A 21,057-nucleotide genomic window follows, 5' to 3' on the forward strand; every position below is an offset into this window, starting at 1 on the left:
TTATTAATTGAAACACTTAGTAGATAATTGTAGATTCAAATGCAGTTCTAATGCAGTTCACATTTAGTTATAAAAAATAATGCAGAAGTCCCAGAGTTATTTTCTTCATCCATTATAATATTTTGCAAACTACAGCAAGGATATTGAATAGACACAATCCACACATCTTGTTCCAATTTACCAATGTTTTACCTACATTAATTTGTGCAGTGTATGGAAGGGTGTATTTAGTTCTATACATTATCATCACAATTGTAGGTTTGTGGAGCCACCCCAGTCAAGATGCCAAACAGTCCCATCATTATGAGAATTCTCTGTGTAACCTCTGTGTAACCTCTGATAACCACATTCACCTCCCCCTGCTCAGCCCCCAGCCCTCCTCCTAGAATTATTTTTTCATTTCAAAAATGTTATATACATGGGATAATGTGATATTTAACCTTTGGGATTGGTTTATTTCACTTAGAATATTCCCTGGATAGTCATCCAAGTGCTGTGTGTATCAATGTTTTGTTCCATTTTGTTGTTGAGTAGTATTCCATGATATGTATATACCATGAATTGTTGGCCATTCATCTTTTGAAGAACATTTTCGTTGGTTCTGTATTCTAGCTATTGAAAACAAAACTGCTTTGGATATTTGTATAAAAAACCAGAAGCACAAACAAATCCTTTAATGGAGCTTTTTCATCATATGAAAGATAGATAGACCATTACTCACATGTCCTGGGTTTATCCAGCTCAATGTACTATTTTCATTCTAGGCACTATTCAAAATGGTTGTAAATCATTTAACCTTCATAGCAATTTTAGGAAGTAAATAGTGTTATATCCCCAGCTATGTATGAGAAAATTCAGGCAGAGAGTGATTAAATAATTTGCTCAAGGTCACATAATTGCAAGTATTTGAACAAAAATTTAAACCCAGGCAGCCACTCCATAGAACATTATTGTAATCCTATGTTAATACAAAAATCAGTAAAAGCACAAGAATCAACTGAAAAGTAAACTTCTCCCTCTCCCTTTTAGCTATTTATGACTATTTCCAAGCTTTAATGAAGATGATCATTGGCAAGTCATTTGACCTTACCAGACCTAGACACATTTATGTGTAAAATGTGCTGAATCTATTTCATTATGCATATGTGCCCTTCCAAAGCTCATGTGCTAATTTTCTCTATGGTGAAAGGACTACCTGCCTTTCTTTAGTCTAAGTGGGAGTCTTTTAACTTCAAGAACTGGAGAAGCTCAATAATTTCGGGGCACTCAGATTTATATTTGAATACAAAGGAGCAGAGCACCAAATATTCCATAGTTTATATTTACTTTAAAACAGATTATTGTAGAATGCACTTATCTGTGACAAATACATTTCCTCTTAGAAACATTTAGTTCTTACTTTAAGGCAAGAATTTTACAAACATTTATTCCAACATGTCCTGCAATAGCATTTCCAAAATTTTATGAGCTTTTAAATTTATTGCAAAAAGGGAATCAGAATAAAATCTCTTTTCCATTTTACCCAAACTGAGTCTTAAGACCAATAATGACAACTAAGCATATTTTCATATCTTCTCTTGTATGCATATTATCCCTTCACTGACAGTAAAAAGAGTAATTTTAAGTATCATTTTTTTCCTCACAACTTACGGTTTAAGGCTTTTGAAAAATTCAAAGTTATTTCAATTGTATTAGAGACTAAGGTAGAATACTGCACAAATGTTGCATAAATTGAAATTTCTCTACAACACCATGGTAGGCATTTTTATCTATGTCAAATTAGAAGCATATTATAACCCTGGGGTAAAATGTTACATTTTAAAATTTAATGGATAAGCAAGAAAATGTTCTAAAAGAGCACCAGTAAACTCTATCACAATCTGTACTTCATTGATTTATATTTTCATCATTTTTCAGATAGATATAAAAAAGGAATTTCCCTCTGTCAAAGAAAATAAAGCTTGAAATACAGGTCTCCATAGGGAAGTTCACATGAGGTACTTGCAAGAGGAAGAGTTTTCAAACAAAATTCACATTTATTCTATTCCTGAAGAATCTGATAAGTCATTGGTCAGAAGATGGCGTCTCATATAAACGTGTTGAAAAAAAAAACATCATTTTTCTAACAGTCAACAATTTGGCAAACACCATGTAGAAGTTATGTTGGTCTCTAGAGTCTTCTATAAAGTTGTTACTAAAACACATACGTACACAAATCATAGCAATTTTATGCTGTGTGGTTGCAGACACATAAAAAATTGTTTTCCCAAAGGAGACTTTTTATTAAATGCTATGCCCAATTAAGTTCAGTTAATCGTTTTGGTGTAAAATGAGTTGCTGTGGAGTTGTTTTCCCTGAGGGAGTACGCAGCTATCTGGTTTTGTAGAGAACAAACAGCTGAAAGTAACCAAACCATCATTGAAGCTCCACCAGTTTTTTCTTTACATAGGATCATCTTGTCTCAATACCACTAGCTTTAAATAGGGCAAAAGTGTTTACCTGGATGTGATGTGGTGTATTTTTTTCTAAGTGTATAAATGCTCTGCAGTACAGGTGTCTACAAGGCAGGGGGTCTCACCAGCTTACGGATCTCCTGTTTCTAAGGAGCGGGGTGGGGGTGGGGGCAGTCTTTAACAAACTTCTCTTGAGTGCAAGGAGTGCAACGAATTTAAATATATGTTAATGATAAATGTACTTAATTCTCCTGGGTCCCTTTCTGAACACTAGGTTTTGCATCAATTATAACAAATAGTAATGATGCTACATTGTTTTCAGTTTGTCTAAGAAATTAAGACTCCAAAAACTTTTCAATTATAGGTAGCATTTGAAATGTTCATAGTCACCTTTTTAAATTTTTTTTAATGTTTATTTATTTTTGAGGTGGGGGTGGGGGGGAGTGGAGGAGCTGAGAGAGAGACACAGAATCCGAAGCAGGCTACAGGGTCTGAGCTGTAAAGCACAGAGCCCGACGCAGGGCTCGAACTCACAAACCACAAGATCATGACCTGAGCTGAAGTCGAAAGCTTAACCAGCTGAGCCACCCAGGCACTTCTGAGATGTTCTTAGTCATCTTAACTATAGCAATTAACAGCATAAATTGTTGAACAAGGCATTCAAAGGACTCAAGATTGAAGACAAACTGCACTTTTATTCTTTCAGTGGTGAAAACCTAAATGAGAAAATTCCTCCTGACCATTAAATCTCTAATAAAACAATGCACAATAGACCTCTTCCCATAAGATAGCACATTACTATACAATGCAGAATGGCAGTGCTTTTCCTCATAATCCCTACTGTGCTACATATAAATTAGAATTTATATGATAAAAGCAAGGTATTAATTCTATACATGGTATTTTTAAGAAATTATAAATTAGTCATCATTCTTCAAAACATTCTGCTGATTTCTCAATTTATGTTCTAAGCCCAGCAGTTGCTGGGACCCTACAAGAATAAATTGATTTTCTTATTATATAAAGGGACTCTCAACTAATGTTATTTTCATAAAATTATTAATTTGAGACTATTTGGACTAGAATAATGTAGTGTTGTCAACATACAGCAAAATGGTATATAGATACAATAATGGATGTTTAAATTTAACATTGAATTTTATTCTTTTACTGTTTATTTTTCAGAGAGAGAGAAACAGAGCTCAAGAAGGGGAGGGGCAGAGAGAGAGAACCCCAAGCAGGCTCCGCACTGTCAGTGCAGAGCCTGACTCAGGGTTCAATCTCATGAACCGTGAGATTAGGACCTGAGCTGATATTAAGAGCCAGAAGCTTAAGAGACTGAGCCACCCAGGTGCCCCTTAACATTGAATTTTAAGGTATATTGTCATGTAAAAATATTTAGAAAAAAAATGATCAAGCTGTCCCTACCAGAAACCTCAATATTTTTTAATTTGTTTCTTTGTGCAGTGACCAGATGGGAGTGTGAGGAATCACAGAAGTCAGAATCTAAAAGTAACATGGAGAAATCAGAAGAAGGAGGGGCATTTGTGCTAACACAAGTCTTGCACACCTTAGTCAGGTGTGCAGGTAGGTGGCACAGTCTCAGAGCCAAACTCTTAAGGAGTAATCAGAAGTCAAGGCATGGAGCCTGGAAGTTACACTCTTTGGCATGATTTAGGTGAGGATACACATCAAAAGTTCTGATGGGTCCACGTTTTCATAGGAACTGTTTGGCAGCTAACTTAAATAGAGAGGGAGACTTACTATAAACACACAAATGCTTCTCAGGAAAGTGAAGGGCAGAATTTCAGCTGAGGACAAACAAGGATCTGGAACCAATAAGTGAAAAGCTACAGGAAAAAAGAAAAAAAAATCACAAAATCCTCTCTTTCCTCTCTGCTGATCTGCTTCACTCTTCCCCAACCCTGAGAAATGACTTTTATCTGCTTTATAGCATTCATGATAGAGAGCTATCATCACTAATATCCCCCTGCACTTTTTTTCCCTTACAAGTGATGCCAGACTGATTGGAATCACCTGGATTTGGTGTCGAAGTCCTCCTGGAAAAGGCTCACTGGCTTAAATCAGCTGTTCAATTATCTGTGGCTATAGGCACAGTAACAGGGCTATCTGAACAATGAAAACTACCTGGAAATCAAACTTGTAATTTCTGTATTTCTGTATAAAGTAGAACTTTACCAAAAGCTTGCATCCTAGGACGGACCTCCTGAATGTGGAGGAAAACCGGTAAAAATTAAGCGGGTCACTAAGTAGGTTTCTAAGTCTGTTCTGCCTGACATCTAAAATATTTGAAGGAGAAGACACACCCACCAAGGACAATCCTTCTGAGTTCTTAAGCATCATCTGCAAATCCAGAAGAAAAAAAAATCACATATTTTCATATTTCCTAGAAATATTTCTCTGAGACTATTATGTTCCCTTAAAGACAGATTATATTGTTATTTTTGATATAATATGTTTAAAATTATATGTAGTTAAGTCTACCACTTTTCCATCATGATTTCCTGTACTGATTTTAAGCTACAACATCCTCATATCATCCAGAGATATATCATCCAGAGATATATCATCCAGAGATATAAAAATACTTCACAACTTTTTTTTTTTAATTTCTTCATTGTTGGTTTTCTTTAAAATTCACTGCTAGGAGCCTCAGAATGAAATGTATCGCCCACTTTAAGCAACTGAATAGTCCAGGAAGCCTAGAAATATGTCTTTTTAGCTTAATCTCACTTTGATGACTATCCAAATTTATGTTTTACTTTGTATTTCTATTATATGTATTTCTTGTAAGCCACTTCAAATCTTTTGTCAACGAGGGGCACCTGGGTGGCTCACTTGGTTAAGCATCCGAATCTTGGTTTTGGCTCAGGTCATGACCTCACAGCTTCGTGGGTTTGAGCCCCCCAAATGGGCTCCGCACTGGCAGTGTGGAGCCTGTTTGGGATTCTCGCTCTCTCCCTCTCTCTCTGCCCCTCCCCCACTTGTTCTCTCTCTCTCTCTCTCTCTCTCTCTCTCTCTCTCTCTCTCTCTCTAAATGGATAAAGAAACTTTAAAAAAGGAACTAAAAAAAATCTTTTGTCAATGAAAGGCAGTTTTGGGGGTGCCTGGGAGGCTCAGCAGGTTAAACACTGGACTCTTGATATAGGCTCAGGACATGATTTCCCAGTCATGAGACTGAGACCCATGTCAGGCTCTGTGCTGAAGGTGCAGAGCTTGCTTGCTTCCTCTCTCTCTGCCCCTCCACCATACGTGTGTGAGCACACGGGTGCACTCTCTCAAAATAAATAAATAAAAACTTAAACTGAAATTAAAAAAAGGCAGGTTTTGAATAGTTTCTTTTTTACCTCTCTTGGGTTAAATCTCACATTGTTTTTATAGGTACCAGCAGAGGAAAAAATTATACACTTAATGTAGTTTTTCCCATAAAAACTTTTGAAAAAAACATCAATTTTAGGAAAAAAAATTGTTCTTATGTTCTCTATTATATTTTATAATATGTCTTTTAAGCTTACTTTCTTTTTAATGTGTTAGGCAGGGGTGACAGTCAATTTTTCAAATGCCTGTTTGCCATGGGTCTCACAATCAAAATGGATACCAACCCCATTTCCATTTCCATTTCCAAACTGTAGTGCTTGGATAGAGTCTTAGCAGTATCCCACTATGCCAGCTAGTTACCCATTAGTTGTTATTTTGGGGGAGTTCAGAATGGTCCTGAAGGAAGGACTATAACTGCTAAGACAGTGGGTGAGTACTTGGGAGCCTGGGGAACTAGACGTTTACTAGATTGTACAAAAGTATTGCAACACTGAATAGCAGTGTACCCACATCATTGCATATTTGATAAATATTAATATGATGCTACAGATAGGGGGTTGATGAATAAATACATGATTAAAGAGATCTCCTTCTTACTCTGAGGAAATAAGTATATGATTTGAAGCCCCCTGTTGTTGTTTATGAAATAGATGATCTATCATATCTTTTCACCTTTAGAAGCAAACTTTAAAACATCAATTTTTTTTTTGCTGGTAAAGCTGGATGGAATATGTGGTGACTAGAAAGCCAAAAAGAGTTCTCTAAGGGTTCCAAATGAAGCCTTACTAGTCAGTCACCAGAAGATCCTGGCCTTCTTCTCAACACACTAAATGCAAAGAGCCCAAGAGTCCAAAAGGCAGAAGAAAGAGGACAAGTGAGTCTGGCAGACCTAATAGATCCTGAATAATACTCTGTCCCAGATTTCCCCCAGGAATATTAAGAGGCAAATCAGAGCAATTGTGAAAGATGGAGAAGAAAAGGGAGAGAACCAGGAAAGGGTGGGGTGATCCAGGCACAGACTAGCTTTTCCAAATACTGTTAGTCAGATAGTTTACTTTTGAGGAGAGCAACATTACACAGATATTGATTCCTTTGAGGAAGTAAAGTGGGAGGTCCCTCCCCTTAAAGGGATTTAATAAACATCAAAGTAGATAATAATTTATAGCTTCATGTAACAAAATCTGGAGCTAGCATAAATGTAGCTTCCTCAACTTTACAAATACATTAAATTCATTAAATTTCTATTGTTAATTCACAAATTTACCTAAGAATTTATAGCAACTACTAAATTAATGTGGAATAGCAGAACGCATTTATTTCTGAACCTCGCAATATGTTGTTCTCATTACTTGCTCTGATTCTCTCAGCTACATAGTAAAGCAGATGTCAAAAGCTCTGTGAACCTCAGCTTTTACACTTATGTGATAATGATAATAACACCTCCCTTTTGAAACAAAAGCAAAAATTAACTATTGGGACCTCACTAAAATAAAAAGCTTCTGCACGGCCAAGGAAACAATCAGCAAAACTAAAAGGCAAGCAACGGAATGGGAGAAGATATTTGCAAATGAAATGTCAGATAAAGGGTTAGTATCCAAAATCTATAAAAAGCCTATCAAACTCAACACCCAAAAAACAAATAATCCAGTGAAGAAATGGGCAAAAGACATGAATAGACACTTCTCCAAAGAAGATATCCAGGGGGCTCCTGGGTGGCTCAGTCGGTTGAGCGTCCAACTTCGGCTCAGGTCATGATCTCACGGTTTGTGAGTTTGAGCCCCGCGTCGGGCTCTGTGCTGTCAGCTCAGAGCCTGGAGCCTGCTTCAGATTCAGTGTCTCCTTCTCTCTCTGCCCCTCCCCCACTTGTGCTCTGCCTCTCTCTGTCTCTCAAAAATAAATAAATATAAAAAAAATTAAAAAAAAAGAAGACATCCAGATGGCCAACCGACACATGAGAAAATGCTCAACATCACTCATCATCAGGGAAACACAAATCAAAACCACAATGAGATACCACCTCACACCTGTCAGAATGGCTAACATTAACTCAGGCAACAACAGATGTTGGCGAGGATGAAGAGAAAGAGGATCTTTTTTGCATTGCTGGTGGGAACGCAAACTGGTGCAGCCACTCTGGAAAACAGTATGAAGGTGCCTCAAAAAATTAAAAATAGAACTACCCTACGACCCAGCAATTGCACTACTAAGTATTTATCCAAGGGATACAGGTATGCTGTTTCAAAGGGGCACATGCACCCCCATGTTTATAGCAGCACTGTCAACAATAGCCAAAGTATGGAAAGAGCCTAATTGTCCATCGATAGATGAATGGATATATATATATATATATATATATATATATATATATGGTATGTATATATATATATATGTGGTATGTATATATATATATATATATATATATACACACACACACAATGGAGTATAACTCAGCAATCAAAAAGAATGAAATCTTGCCATTTGCAACTATGTGGACGGAACTAGAGTGCATTATGCTAAGCAAAATTAGAGAAAGACAAATATCATATGACTTCACTCATATAAGGACTTTAGATACAAACCAGATGAACATAAGGGAAGAAAAGCAAAAATAATATAAAAACACAGATGGGGACAAAAACACAAGAGACTCTTAGATATGGAGAACAAACAGAGAGTTACTGGAGTGGTTGTGGGAGGGATGAATGGGCTAAATGGCTAAGGGGCATTAAGGAATCTACTCCTAAAATCATTGTTGCACTATATGCTAACTAACTTGCATGTAAATTAAAAAAAATAATAAATTAAATAAAAATTAAAAAAAATAATGCCTTCCTTTCAGGAGAGATAAACTTACATCAAAAACACTTTGTATAACCAACTCATTACTGAATACTTTGCAGAATTCAAACTCAACATACTTCTACTAAGTTAAACAAAAGACGGTGCCAAAATGTGTCAGTAGCATGAACATACTTTGCGATCCATTGATCTGTCCAGCTTTGAAAATATAGAATTCCTAAAATTTGTTGGGGGCTTTTTTGGTTGTGAAATTTGTTTACATTATATAAAATTTAAACATGGAGTGTTAATTAAAATTCTTAAATTATCTAAATCAAATTTGCATAATTTATACATTTAATGCCACTCAGTTACAAAAATCCAAATACACATAAACCATAACCATCCAATTCAGATAACTATTAAAAATTAAATTTAAAAATGAAGGTATTTTTCTTCTGGCCAAAACTGAGTAACAGGCCCCTCTAAACTTTAGACTACTAAAACAACAGGCTGGGGCAGGGAATGCATGAACAATAGGTCTCAAGATATTATACTTCAGGTGACTAAAGACAATAATTTCTGAAACATTTTTGCATGACTTGGTGAGGAAAAGGGAAACCAGGCACAGCTTAGCAGTCTCCCTGAGTGAGGCAGGTATTACTGGAAGACAAGAAAGGCCATCATGGCTAGACAGCTACCTAAGGAGCTGTAGAGATTCATGGAAACTCCCTCCAGAAACTTCAGCTAGGTTACTATCAGCTCCTGCTGTGAAGAAATTACCAAGGGCTAGGAAAAGGCATCAGAGGAAATACTCTCCAGTAGTCCAAGGACAGTTCCTGTTCCCAGCAGTCAAGGGAAGAACCTCAGAAGCAAGCAACATCAAGTAGACTACTCAGGAAAGTTCTCTTACCAGTGTGGCCAAATTAGCCCTAGACTAATGTTACATACCCTACTTAACTAAGCTTTAAAGCAAGACTCAACAGGAATCAAATCGTTTCCAAGTAAATTAACTGTATCCTAGAACAAAGTTCAAGAATATTTATAGAATACAAAAATATCCAGCACTCAGTAGAGTAAAACATTCATTCACTTTTGCTGAGTTTTACTTCCAGGAGTTCAACCAGGTTCCCACAATGAAGAACTGAGAAAAATACCTTCACATTTCTGTCAGAGAGAGAGGAAAAGGAACCATTTTGAAATGAACCAAAAGACTATTCTTAACAAGGCTTACCCTCAGTAAGAACTAGTTAACAAAGTCTAAACAGATGGGTTTTTTCAGCACCTACTTGACTTGAGGGATGGGACTTAAGCCCACTCCAGCACACCTGAGCCTTCTTATTCCTCCTAAGTGAGGAGAGGGGGAAATGAGAAACCCTTGTGAAGTTCACACACCAGAGGGCATAACCTCACTAATAATTCAAAGAGCTGTGAGACAATTTCAAGTAACCAAATATGCATGTCATTTGAGTCCCTAAAAGGGGGGAGGGGGAGCAGGTGGGGTATGACAAAAATTTTTGAAGAAACTATTGCCAAAATTTTTCCAAACTTGAATTAAACTACAGACCCATAGTTCCAAGATGCCCCACAAACCCCAAGTATAGGAGTTGTGAAAAAAATAAAAACTATACCAAGGCATATCATAATCAAATTGTTTGAAGCCAGTGATAAAGATAAACTCTTAAAAGAAGACAGAGAAAAAAGGTAACAAAATAAGATTAACGATAGATTTCTTATTGGAATACAAGTAAGCCAGAAAACAAAGGAACGACACCTTTAATGAAAAAAAAGCCTGTCAACTTGTACCTCTATATTTTAAAATAAAGGTGAAATAAAGGCTTTTTCAGACATAAGAGCTAGAGAAGCTCATTGCCAGCAAGACTATATTATAAGAAATATTAAAGAACTTCTGAGGACAATGGCATAAGATAAAAATCTGGATCAACACAGAGGAATGAAAAAAGAGCTGGGAGCTGACAATGGATGGGAAAATATAAAGAGTGAAAACACTGATTTATTTTTAAAATTAAGTTTACAATTATAAACTAACACCCCCCCCGACCGTCCATCCCAGACACACACACACACACACACAATGCTCAATGTTCACATGGCTTCTCAATGTACCAAACATTTAATGAAAAAGTCATTCCAATTCTGCAGAATCTCTTTCAGAAAACAGAAGAGGAAACACTATATAATCCATCCTATGAAGCCAGCATTACTGTAATACTAAAACCAGACAAAGACATTGTAATAAAAGAAAACTACAGTCCAATAATTCTTATAAAAATTAATGCAAAAATTATTAGCACATTTTATCAAATTAAGCCCCCAAAATATAAAAATTATATCATGATCAAATAGGGTTCATTGTAGGATTGGAAGACTGGTTTAATATTTGAAAATCAATCAATGTAATTCATCATATTAACAGAATGAAAAAGAAAAACCATATGATCTGAATAGATGCAAGAAAAACATTTAACAAAATGCAACATCTATTCCTTCTTAAAAACAAAAAATTTTAGTAGACTATAAATAAAAAGGGTTATTCTCACCCTCATAAAGGGAATCTATGAAAAACCTATGAACAGATTTGTAAAACTGACACTACTGACTTTATGGCCTACTATAATGTGCCAGTAATCAACATCGTGTAGCATTAGCAAAAGAATAGACAAATAGATCAATGAAACAAAATATAGAGCACAGAAATAGACCCACATAAACATAGTCAACTGGTCTTTGACAAAGGAGCAAAGACAATATAATCAAGCAAAGATATGTCTTTTTAACAAATGGTTCTGAAACAATTAGACTTTCACATGAAAAAAAAAAAATCTAGATACAGACTTTAAACCCTTCACAAAACTTAACTCAAAATGGATCATAGACCTGAATGTAAAATACAAAAACTATAAGACTCCTAGAAGAGGGGCGTCTGGATGGTTTAGTTGGTTAAGGGTTAAGCGTCTGACTCTTGGATTTCAGCTCAGGTCATGATCTCATTGTTTGTGAGTTTGAGCCCTGCATGGGGCTCTGTGCTGACAGTGGAGAGACTGCTTGGGATTCTCTCTCTCTCTCTCTCTCTCTCTCTCTCTCTCTTTCTCTCTCTCTCTCTCTCTCCCTCTGTCTGCCCCTCCCCTGCTGTGTGCTGTCTCTCTAAATGAATGAATGAATGAATGAATGAATAAATAAATAAATAAACTTAAAAAAATACCTCCTAGAAGATAACATAGGAGAAAACCTAGATGACCTTGGCATGGCAATGACTTTTTAGATACAACACCAAAAGCACAATTCATGAAATAAATAATAAGCTGGACTTCTCTAAAATTAAACACTTTTGCCCTACAAAAAGCAATGTCAAGAAAATAAGAATCAAGCCATATGCTGGACATACTGGGAGAAATATTTGCAAAAGACATACTTAATAAAGGACTATTCTCCAAAATATACAAAAATTCTTCAAATTCAACAGTAAGAAAACAATCCAATTTAAACATGGGCCCAAAACTTTCACAGATACTTCAACAAACAAGATACACAGATGGCAGATAAACATATGAAAAGATGCTCCAGATCATATGTCATCTAAGAAATGCAAATTTAAACAATAATGAGTTGCCAGTGCACACCTATTAGAATGGCTCAAATCCGGAGCACTGACAACACCAAATGCTGACAAGGACGTGAAACAATAGGAACACTCATTCATTGCCGACAGGAATGCAAAATGCTATAGCCACCTTAGAAGACAGCATGGAGATTTCTTACAAAACTAAACAAATTCATACCATACAATCCAGCAATAGCACTCTTTGGTATTTACCCAAGGAAGTTCAAAACTTACATCCACTCAAAAACCAGCACGGGGATGTTTATAGAAACTTTATTTAAAATTGCCAAATTTGGAACTAACAAAGATGTCCTTTGGTAGCTAAATGGATAAATATAGAACAGTATATTAGCACTAAAAAGAAGAGCTATTATGTCATGAAAAGACGTGGATGGAACTTAAAAGCATATTGCTAAGTGAAAGAAGCCAATATGAAAAGGCTACGTACTATATGAGTCTAACCAAATATCATTTTGAAAAAGGCAAAACTTTGGAGAGAGTAAAATCATTAGTGGTTGCCAGGGGTTGGGTCCAGGGAAGGATGAATAGGCTGAACATGTATTTTTAAGGTAGTGAAAATACTCTATATGATACCATAATGATGGATGTATGTCATTATATATGTATTTAAACACATAGAAGGTACAACACCAAGAGTGAATCCTAATGTAAACTATATAGACACTGGGTGGTTATGACATATCAATGTAGGTTCATCAGGTTTTTTTTTTTAATTTTTTTAATGTTTATTTATTTTTGAGAGACAGAGTGTGAGCAGGGGAGGGACAGAGAAAGAGGGAGACACAGAATCTGAAGTAGGCCCCAGGCTCTTAGCTGTCAGCACAGAGGCTGATGCGGGGCTGAACTCACAGACCTCTGAGTTCATGACCTGAGCTGAAGTCTGACCAGGTGCCCCGTAGGTTCATCAGTTTTAACAAAAGGAACACTCTGCTAGGGAATGTTGATATTCCACTCTGCTGTGGATGTGTGGGGGCTGGGGTATATGGGAACTCTCTGTACCTTCCTCTCAGTTTTGCTGTGAATTGAAAACTGCTCTAAAAAAATAAAGTCTTAATAAAAAATTAATTCCTAAAAAACTGAAGGACTAACTGATGTCTCTGGCATCAATTATAATAAAGCTACAATAGCCAAATCAGCATAGTATTGGTTTCAATATAGACAAGAGTTCAATAGAAAAGAATAGAGTACAGAAAAGAGGCAAAGACAATTCTGTGGGGAAAGGCAAATGGCATGTATTTATTTGTTAAAAAAGAAGAATTATTTCAATGTATAGCTCACAACATGTACAAAAGATAACACTCAATAGATGACACATATCTGCATTTTAAAAATAATTATTATTTCAATCTACAGCTAATACCATATACAAAAATTAAATTTAATAGAACATAGGTCTAACAGTAAAAACTAAAACCATAACACTTCCATAAGAAAACATAAGAGAAAATATTTCTGATACTGGATTAGACAAACACTTTCCATATAGAAAAAAATAATAATAAATTGGTCATCATCAGAATGAATAACTTCTTGTCTTTGAAAGATACTAACAGAATAAAGACCAAAGACTAGAAGAAATTATTCGAAAATGACATAGTTGATAAAAGATTTATATCCAGAAAATGTAAGGAATCTTCAAACCTCAGTAATAAGTAAACATACAACAAAAATTTTTAAACTGGGAAAAATAGTTGAATTAGACAAAAAGATATATGGATGGACACGCAGAAATAGGCACACAAAAAATTGCCCACAACAGTAGTCATAAAGTATATGCAAATTAAAACCTCAATGAGATATCATTCAAACCATTCAGATGTCTAATATTTTAAAAGAATAGCCATACTAAGTTTTGTTAGTAATATGGAGCAACCAGAACATTTATATGCTTCTAGTAGAAATGGGAAATGATCAACAAATCTAGAAAAGTTTGGCAATTTGTTTCTTTCCTTTCTTTTGGCACCAAAATTTTTATTTACTTACCTTCCTGACCTATTTTATTTTATTTTATTTTATTTTATTTTATTTTATTTTATTTTATTTTATTTTATTTTATTTTTAGAGAGAGATGGAGAGAGCACAAGCAGGGGAGAGGGACAGAGGGAGAGAGAGAAAGAATCTCAAGCAGACTCCACACTCAGCACAGAGCCTGACATGGGGCTTGATCCTACAACCCTGGGATCATGACCTGAGCCATAATCAAGAGTCGGACACTCAACCAACTGAGCCACCCATTCAGCCTCTTCCTGCTCTCTTTTAACATTATAAACATTATAAACCAAATGAATCTTTTCAATTCAGGGTAGTGATAGGAACCATCATGTTACAAATGGTAGCAGATCTATGCCTGCTTTTATGATTCTCTGGACCCTCTCAAGCTCTGGCTGTCACTTCCCTTGTCCTTTTTTGGTTGTCCTTTAACAGTATATTCTAACCCTTGTAATATAGGGAAAGTACTAACCTCATTGTTCTGAGAAATATCTTAAACAAGAAAATGTTCAGCACTAAGCCAAGCTCTCAGGAGCATTCAAACTCCCAATAATTCCTTCCTGCCCTTGATTATAGTTCATGCTCATCTGCCATGTGCTGAAGAAATAGTGAATCAGTAAACTAAGAACATAGGTATAAAGTCCATAGACCAAGGGAGGGTGTAGATGGTAAATTGCATGGACTTTATGACCACCACTGCTGACCTCCAATCTAAGTAAGGACTGACTGAGTGAGCAATTTCAAAACCCTTGAGCTCATGTTTCCCTGTGGGTGTCTCCTGTGTATCTATACCATGACCAGGGCTTGAGGAGTGGCTTCTCAATTCCTCCTGCTACACATGGAACAGTATGAGGGATGCAGCAGAGGCTAAAGACTGAGTGACTAGCCTGGGAGTGGGGTAGGAGGGACAACAGGGGACATTAGCAAACCTGCCTCAAAGTCGGTGCCATTTGCTCTTGGAGAAGAGAGGTGGGACCTTAGCAAGGCCAGCAGCTAAAACACAAACAACAGGCCTGGTTTTCAGTGGCGGTAATGATCAGGCTTAGAGGGGCCCTAATAGGACATGGCCAGGTACTGGACCTGCTTCTCACTCAGTTTGGTCAGCTTCCTATTCAGCTTACCTGCTGGGCTTCAGCCATTGCTTCATGTAGCTTCTTGGGCAGGAAGTGGACCTTGACAGAGTACTTGTCTGGGTGGGGCCACAGCTGTATCTGCACCAATACCTGGTTAGTGAATGAGTTGCTCATCACAAAACTGGGGTGGCCCATTGCATAGCACAGGTTGACCAGCTGGCCCTTGGCCAACAGGCTGATACAGAGCCCATTGTTCAGCCAGTAGCGGTCCACTTGGGGTTTGATGTTCACTTTCTCCACAGTGTTTTCATTCAGCCACCTGACGTCAATCTCTACATCAAAGTGTCTAATGTCAGGCATGATGGAATCATCTTTCATCTGGTCAAAGTGTCAGCTGAGGATAATGTCAATACATCCCTTGGTGATGACAAATGTTTCCCTCCTGACAGGCCTCATCCATAGAGGTCACCTCAAAACGCTCCATGGCAGCCTGAAGTGCATTAATGGATCAGTCTCCATGATGATGACACAGGCCCAGAAATATCTCATGGCCTGGGCACAGCCTTTGCCCACATCGCCATAGCCAACTACCACTGCCACCTTGCCTGCAGTCATCATGTCTATAGCCTGCTTGAAGCTGTTATGAGAGACTCCTGGCAGCCATATAGGTTGTCAAATTTGTTCTTGGTGACAGAGTCATTGACATTGATTGCAGGCACCTTCCAGATCCCATTGGCTGTCATCTTGTATTGATTATGGACCCCCTTGTGGTCTCTTCAGAAATGCCTTGGATGCCTGACAGGAGCTGTGAATGTGAATAAGGTTGGTGAGGTCACTTCTGTCATCCAGAATCATGTTGAGAGAAAGTACATCCTTGAAGTATAGCATCTGCTCAATGCACCAGAGGTACTCCTCGTCTGTGTCACTCTTCCTGGTGTACACTGGGATGCCAGCCTTAGAACAGCAGTCACTGCATGGTAACTGGGTAGAGAAGATGTTGCAGCTAAACGACTGCACCTCAACACCTAGAGCTACAAGGGTCTCAGTGAGGACCGCTATCTCCATGGTCATGTGTAAGCAGGCAGTGATGCAGGCACCCTTCAGTGGTTTGAAGACTGAGTACATCTCCTGCATGCACATCAGGCCCAACATCTCATTCCCCATGATGTCCAGGGCCTTGCATCCCCTAGGAAGCCAGATTGATGTAGCAACTTTGTAGAGCAATTTCTCCAACACGCTGGTGGCACATGGAATGATGAACATGGGCAAAGGGGAAAGGCACAGAGTAGACAATACTGGGTGAGGCAAGTTTGACAATTTCTTAAAAATGCGTATCTAAACCTATCATATGAACCAGCCATTCCTTATTAACCCAAGAAAATGAGGTCATATATCCACACAAAGAATTGTGCACATGAACACTTTGTTCATAATCATGATCAAAAGCTGGAAGCAACAAAAATGGCCATCCACAGATGAATGGATGAACAAACTGCAATCCACACACTGCAATACTACACAGCAATGAAACCAAATGAACTATTAATACATGTGATAAAATAGATAAGTCTCAAAATAATTACGTTGAATGAAAGAAACCATACAAGAAAGAATGCATACTAGAATTGTATAAAGTTCTTGGAAGTATAAACTAGAACACAGTGAGAGAACTATCAGTAGGTGCCTGGGGCTGGGGAGCGGGCTGGAAATAAATAAGAGGAGGGATGATAAAAGAGAAGACTTTGGGGGATAGAGACTATGTTCATTATCTTGACTGTGTGATGGTGTCACAGTATATACACATTTTGAAACTTAACATATTTGTAAACTTTATAGTTTATTATATTTCAATTATTCTTCAATAGGGCTGTAAAAGAAAGGGATAAAGATGTATAGCATACAGCAGGAAAATTCATTAAGATAAAAAATGGAGATTTAAAAAATATGGGATAATTACTTACCTGAAATTTTCAGTATTTTTATTCCAAATGAGACTAAAAACTCCATTGAGTGTTACATCATAGTCATTTCATATATAAGTAGTATTGAGCACCATGTGTGGCACACGGTGGTTACTTAATAAATATGGGTAAACTGAGTATGTTTACCATTTAATTTACAGAATAAAGAACACTGTGGAAGGAAGCATATTTAAAACTGACTAGCTGGTGATTGTTTAAACACCATCATTAAGCTGTCTCATTTCTAGGTCCTTAGAATAAATAAACAACATCTCTCTCTGTGCGTTGTTGGTTTAAAGAACTTCAAGTTTAAGGAATATGATGTGCACTGGGGTGCCTGGGTGGCTCAGTAGGTTAAGCGTCTGACTTCAGCTTGGGTCATGGTCTCACAGTTTGTGAGTTCAAGCCCCTCATTGGGTTCTGTGCTAACAGCTCGGAGGCTGGAGTCTGCTTCGGATTCTGTCTCTCTCTCTCTCTCTCTCTCTCTCTCTCTCTCTCTCTGCCCTTCTCCCACTTGCACTCTCTCTCTCAAAAATAAATAAATCTTAAAAAATAAAATTTTTGCACTAACATGCAAATTATTTTTCCATTTTGTAGAAAGAAGAAAGTGATTAAAAATTAAGAATCAACTTATTGGAGTCAATCCCTTTAAACATCTTAAATCACATTCATTCTTTTATTCTACTCCACTTCCCAGCCCTGCCACGGAAGAGATAAAAAAGTCAAACCTTTTCTTCCCACCTACAATACAGTGGCTATACCAAAAGACCTAAGCAGCAAGGGCTCCAAGCAATACTTTAACTCCTCCTATCAAAAACATCTATTTGTTCTGCCCATATTCATTGGATAAATCTCAAATTATACCAATTCAATTGAGATGCAGCTATTTTTAGATGTAAGTATACTTCTTTTATATTGCCTCAATTCCCCACATAAGTTAGGGAAAAGGTAAAATAAAGCAGACCTGCATTTTTCAAATTCATTGTAAATTCCCCATACTCCAATTTACAGTAGGGCAGACTGAAGACATAATTCTTCACAAAATGTTTTCATTGTAAAAAGCATATACATCTATCCTGCTTATGGATCCAAAACATGCCTTTATTAACTTTTCAGAAGCTATGTTTGATGTACAAACAGAATATTGCATTTGAAGCAGTCACACCTTCTCTTTAGATATAATGGATATTTCAACTTTAAGGAAAAAAAAGTCCCTTCTTTCAATTAGGCAAATATATTTAATGGAAGAGACAGAAAATTATGACAACATTTTTGCAAGTGTAGTTTCATTTTGAAGTAAGATTTTCTTTTCTTCCAGAATTAACCTTATTGAGCTGTTTCCCTGTCTTGCCTTTCAACTGAAACTGTATGTCTTCAAGGAATATATTGGTCATGGGTTAAAAAAGAACTGTCAAGTTGGCTTTTTACACATGATGAAATAGAATATTGCAAATCCCTTAAATCATTTCCCAAATCAGAAGAACAGATGGTGCCTGAGAGCAGAGCCCCAGCCTGCCATTTCCCTGGGATTTCAACCAGTGCTTAACTGTGTGAGACAGTAAGTGCCTCATTCTGCTGGTCTGGAGTAGTTTGCTGGGGCTCAGAGAGAACACCACCAACAGTGTCTGGAACAGAGTAGGAAGCTGTGCCCAGAAGATCCATGTTTTTAAGAGTACAGGTTTCAGTGGAGTTTTTTGTTTGTTTATCCCTCTTAACTCTGAAGATAACAATGTAGTAAAGAGGACAGCAGATTAGGAATTGGGGGCTTAAGCTCCATGTACGCTCTACCCCATTAATTAGGAATGTGACCTTTCCAGTGGCTTCTTGCCAAACACCTATTCCAAACATATTTGCCTATTATTAAGGCCTTTTCTATGTTTGTCAAATAAAACAAGAAAAAGCCCTTTCTTCAAAAATAAATAAATAAATAAATAAATAAATAAATAAATAAAGAGGTAAATTAGCAAACTGCATTTCTTTCTTTTCCTCAGCCAACATTTTAATCATGTTGTTGTTTACATTTTCTAGTGATCAAAGCAAGCAGAGTGAAATTTGAAAATTGATAATTGGTTGTATATATTTTCATTTAGCATGGCTTGAGAGATCTACAGTCTGGACTCTGGCTCCAGCATCTTGCATACTACAATCTCTCTGTCTCTCTCTCTCTCTCTCTCTCTCTCTCTCTCTCTCTTTCTCTCTCTCTCTCTCTCTCTCTCTTCAGACTCTTAGTAAGTGAAACTCCTTTTGTCTGAACATCTCTTCTCTCCCCAAGGCTGGCTCTCCAGGACCCATCAGATCTCAAACATTCCCTCACTGTGGGCTTTCCAAAAAATTGTACCTAAAGTTGACTTTCCATCCAAGGTCTTACAGACCTTATTCTGCCACTTTATAACACTAGTTACAGGAAATTTTTATTTCTATTTTTTTCCCATTAGACTGTAAGCTCCATCAAAGAAGAAAACACATCGATAAGTGTTACAGACTAAATGTTTATGTCACACCCCTCCCCCAAATTCATATGTTGAAGCTCTAATCCCCAATATGATGGTAACTGGAGGTGGAGCCTATGGAAGGTAATGAGGGTGGGCCCCCATGAGGGGATTAGTCTCCTTATAAGAAGGGAAAGAAAGGCCAAAGATCACTCTCTCAGCCATGTGAGGACACAATAAAAGGTGGTCATCTGTAAGCCAGAAAGTGAACCACCAGAAGACAGGGAACCTGGGTTCTTATCCTACATGTAATGCTTGGTAAAGGTCTATTGGGGAAGAACATTGCAGTTTCCTCAAGCACTAGATCAGACAGTTTAAGTAGATGACTTCTAAGTTTTTTCCAGATTCATAAATCTAAAAGAAATTAGGAAACAATGCAACAGCAATTATCAGATTAAAGAGAATGACCTCTTCATAACAATCATATATATTTAGGTATACATATAATATAGATAGATTGAGACACAAATATATAGAAAGGTATACAGATATAGATAGGTATAGATATAGATATTTCTCTAATTACCACATCAGGGTACCCTAGATATAGCCATGTCCAGAAAACAGAAAAATGAAGAAAAAGAATTTAGTCTTCTATAGGAAGAGAGGGGACATTTAAATAATTAAAAATAATATAACTTATAGATATTTATATTTACAGATATAAATATCTATTATATCATCTATGGGTATTGATTTTTGTTGCCTTCAAAGAAAAATAATCTTTAAGACACATCCACTTTTGCTAATGATGCTATCATTGCTTAAAACCTTTTTGGAAAAGTCTCCCTTGGACTTGCTTTAACAATCAGCTTAACAACAATGCAAATAAATCACAGTCATTACTTATATTTTTGGCTGCAAATTTTATTGCTTAAAGTGGTCGTCTAACTTATTTACCTTATGGCTTTTAAATTATTCCTGAAGTTAAATTTACCCTGAAATAAAAAATATGCTATAAATGAAGCTATTCATTCAGCCCAACCAGTCATATTTCATTCCATAAACTTACATAGAAAATCTTTTAAAAATATTATGCCACTAGGACTGAAAATTACTTCAAAATAGAAATTGCTTTGTGGTAAACTGTCATAGATTTTTGTTATGTTTGTTGAACCTGGGCCTCCTCTCTTTCCCTCATGTCTCATACTCAATGCATTAGGAAGCCTCTTAGCTTTAATATTGAATATATCCTGAATATGAATCATCTTGCCATTTCTTTCCCAGCATCCTAGACCAATCTACCATCACATATTGCCTGTACAACTGCAATAGCCTTTTAGCTGATCATAGATTTGATAGATATTAAAATTAAGATTTAAGCACTGTATC

At 36.8% G+C, this 21,057-nt stretch overlaps 1 pseudogene; it reads right to left on the minus strand.

The window, feature by feature from the left end:
- Positions 1 to 15,222: 15,222 nt before the first annotated feature.
- LOC102952490 lies at positions 15,223 to 16,454 on the minus strand (annotated as a pseudogene).
- Positions 16,455 to 21,057: the final 4,603 nt, after the last annotated feature.

The sequence above is a fragment of the Panthera tigris genome, chromosome B1 (assembly GCF_018350195.1).
Source record: "Panthera tigris isolate Pti1 chromosome B1, P.tigris_Pti1_mat1.1, whole genome shotgun sequence".
In the NCBI taxonomy this organism is placed as follows: Eukaryota; Metazoa; Chordata; class Mammalia; order Carnivora; family Felidae; genus Panthera; species Panthera tigris.